Source organism: Mchenga conophoros, linkage group LG2, assembly GCF_057382185.1.
Source record: "Mchenga conophoros isolate Kocher_MC1m ecotype Shallow Benthic linkage group LG2, M_conophoros_male_GT1.1, whole genome shotgun sequence".
Taxonomy (NCBI): Eukaryota; Metazoa; Chordata; class Actinopteri; order Cichliformes; family Cichlidae; genus Mchenga; species Mchenga conophoros.
The window spans coordinates 24,008,365-24,012,424 of record NC_140527.1 but is presented as its reverse complement, the minus strand read 5'-3'; positions in this window follow the sequence as shown (position 1 = coordinate 24,012,424).

Below are 4,060 nucleotides of genomic sequence, written 5' to 3'. Positions count from 1 at the left end.
GAGACATGAAAAGAGAGTTCATTAGTCAAACAGTAACATTTAGATCATTCATGAAAGGGCTCATTAATGTGATTCAAATTCCAATCAGTGGGGGGAACTGTGTCTAAACAACATTCCTCTTTAATCCCTCGGAGGGGCAGGAAACGGAAATTCCACTAAAGCATCTTGGTTCTTAAAGGTTATAGTATGTTTCTATTTTATGCTTCACTATAAACACACGTTCACATATGCACAGACACACACACATGCACAAGCACAGCCGTCAGCCACATATTGATGGCATTGTTATGACCAGAACATGCCTGATCAGGCCTGGGCCGTGGCAGGGATCCAGGTCTAACCGAGACTCATCAATCATACAGAGTGAGGGAACCAAAGAGACTTGTATGCATTAAAAAAAAAAGAAAAAACCTGGAGAAATAGCTGGGGCCGCTTGGCTGCTGGGTCACAGGTGTGGAGAGCAAGGGAGAAAGTGGGAATTATTCCCTTTCTTTCTTTCCCTCCTCTCCCCTTTAAAGAGAAACGGCTCTTTTTCTCCCTGTGCCGCCCTCCCATGTCTTTGAAAACGCCATTTCCATCCACATTTTCTTCTCCCAATTTAAAACCCACACTTCATTTGCCCCCTCAGCATCAACACCCCTCTCCTCCTCCATCTCCTACTCTCAATTAGGCCATGCCTCGAATCTCAGGCATTATCTCTGCTGGCCATTTATATAACATGACTCCAAAACGCATTTGCACAATTTTCCAATTACAGTATTATGCCTTGAAGCTTTGGTTCGTTCTGTCTCTCTCATTTCCCCCCTTTTCACTCAAACCGCTCTTGATGTGTAACACTACAAAAGAGTCACCCCTGCAAATACAGACATACATTTCTACTTTTAAATAATGGCACCTTTTTTTCTCTTCATGTGTTGCTGGTGTTTACGAAACTTTACTTTCAGGACCTCGAGCTTAATCATTTGCGCCCTGGCCCCCTGTGACTGATGGGTAGCAAGAAAGAAAACTTAAATCTTAAAGAATGCCTGGGGAATAAAAAAATTGGAATTAAAACACCAGAATATTTGAGAAATGTTTACATTTCCTGAGTCTGCATGAGTGATAAACAAAAATCTGAAAATGCCTAATCATAAAAAATGGAGATTACTGAAAGAGTAAGAACTCGAGGGCACTGAAGAATGACAAACATGACAAAAAAATCACTGCTCAAATGCCCAACTGAGCCAAAAACATGAGAATATTAAGTGAAATTAAACAAAAACTTTACAACATTGAAGAAATACAAGAAACATTGAATGAAATAGAAACTTTTTTGACTAAATAAACATTAAAATGAGATTTTGAATAGCAATAAGAAACTATTAAACAAAAACCATCAACTAGTGGCTCAAAAACCTGAGGGTATTTAATCTGAAGTGAATAATGAATGAATTGAATGTTTCACAAAGTCTCCAGAACCCTTGAGAATACTCTACAAAACTATACAAAAAAATATAATTACCAAAAAATATTAAACACAAATTAAATACAGGCTGAAAAGTGGGGAAGATTAACTCTGGGTGCATTCAGTGAGGGGATCTGACGGCTCCGTAAGTCTTTGGGGAGCATTTGCTGGCACACCCCATAGAAAGAGGGGAAATCAATACAAATTTATGTAAGTGATGACCTTTAACCTTTAATGAAACTCTAAGATGTCTCTAAAACAGCAATGCTCCTATCCGTATGGCATTAATGTCACATAATGGCTAAATCATATATACTCACCAGTCGTTTTGTTAGGCATGTCGACCAAACAGAAGCAACAGAAGCATCAGATGGGGAAGAAAAGTTGATGCCAGATGGGTTGGTCTGAATATTTCAGAAACTGCTGATCTACTGGGGTTTACAGAGAAGGGTTGGAAAGAAGAAAATATCCAGTTGAGCAGCAGCTCTCTGGGTGAGAAAGCTTTGTTGATCCCAGAGGAGAATGGTCCAACTGGCTTGAGCTGATAGAAAGGCAACAGTAACTCAAATAACCACTTGTTACCACCAAGGTACATGCAGAAGAGCATCTCTGAACAGCCAACACATCAAACCTTGAAACAGTTCTCCTACAGCAGCAGAAGACCACGCCATGCGCCGCTCCTGTAAGAACAGGAAACTCAGGGTACAAGCAGCAAAGGCTTACTAAAAACTGGACAACAGAGGACTGCATAAACATTGCCTTGTCTGTTGAGTTTCGATTTCTGCTACAATGTGAAAACATGCGCCCTTCTTTCCTTATATCAACAGTCAATGTGGATGGTGGTGGTGTAATGGTGTGGGGATAGTTTCTTGGCACACTTTGGGCCCCTTAGTACCATCTGAGCATCATTTAAACACCACAGCCTCCCACATGTGTGGAGTGTAATGCATTAGAAACTGTTACAATTATATTGCTACTTTCGTTACAAAGTATCTGCACGCAGGGAGCAAAGAAAGAAAGAAAGAAAGAAAAACAGCAAACAAGCATGCGTTCTTTTCTTCCTGTGCACTGATTTCAGTTTATGTGCCAGGAGGACAAAAATGACAGAGTGATGTGCATTTTTTCAGGAGTGGAGATGTGGACACTACTTTTTATTTTTATTCAACAAAAGGATAACAACAGTAGAATGTAATCTGCATCCAGGACAGAAACACCTGTGTTATGCAACTTCCTCTATTTGCAAGCATCTGCACAGGCAGCATGCTAATGCTAAGCTAACCAAGAGCCTAGAGAGATGTTAAAGCTGAGTGAATCCTGACCCCTGCCCAGCAGCCAGACCCTCAACTTCAACAGGTAACAAGTTGATGAGCAGTTGGGCTAAAGTCTCCGTTTCTACCTGTTCATGTGTTTAAAGTAGAATCACTGTGGCGATTGTTTTGAGTTCTTCTTGGGTTGGTTTTCATTTTTGCTTTGTGCTGTTGGCTTTGTGTTCATACATGAACACAAAAAAAAGGGGTACCCATTTGTGTTGGTGTGTGGGACTGTAGCCTCAGGTTAATATTGTAAACTAGTAATTATGAGAGAGTGCATTTAACAGTGCATTACTTTTTCTCCAGCGAGCAATTGAATAACCTACTCCACTGTGTTTAAGAGTAATGTGTAATATGTTACTTTTTTGAGTAAGAACCTTAACATGGTCACCTCAAGGTGCTGTATGTTGTAACCCCCTATGAAAAAGTACTTGGCAACAGTGGGAAGGAAAAACTGCCTTTTGACAGGAAGAGAGGTAGCAGCATTGACCTGCCACAACTGGTTGTGGGTGAATGGAGAGAGACAGGAGAAAATATGTGCTGTGGAAGAGAGGCAGAGATTAAAAATAATAAAGTTATAATATTAAAAACAGGATGGGGCGTTTGCTGTACTTAAATGCCCTCCATGGGATGGAAATGGGATGTGCTGGCTGACACATCTGCAGCAACTGAGTGATATGATGTAAGAATGAACAAGAACCTCTGAGCCATGTTTCCAGCACTTTGTTGACTCTGTGCCACAAAGAATTAAGACAGTTCTGAAGGCAAAGGGGGTTTAACCCAGTGATAGTACCTAATGAAGTGGCCGGTGGGTATGGCCTTTGCAGCCACTAGATTGCATCAGATTTAATTAGCGCAACACACGGTGCACTATGCTGTCTGCACACAACATCAAAACACCAAATGAGGGAATATTATTTGGACGAGTGGTCTTTCATCCTTCTAGCACTGCACTAGAGAATCAATGCCGGCAGCACATTGTTGTCCAGCACCTTACTGAGACTGTTAAAGTTACCTGTAATTTGCCTTCTATATGTACTTGACATATTTCAGCATTATGTCCTTACCATCATTGTGTTTGATAAATGCTGCATTAAGCTGCAAATAATTAGTCCAGATGTTTGCCTACATTGTGTATGAGTTACTGTTTCAGCTACATTCATGTTTGTATAGTAGTTTGGACTCTTTTCTTCCTGTCACTTTTTTTGCATCCCTACCTTCTGCTATGCATCGGTGGTCGATTAATATTTGCTTTCTTCTCTGTCATAGACTTCAGGCCCCTTTGACCAGTCTGTCTCCTATATGT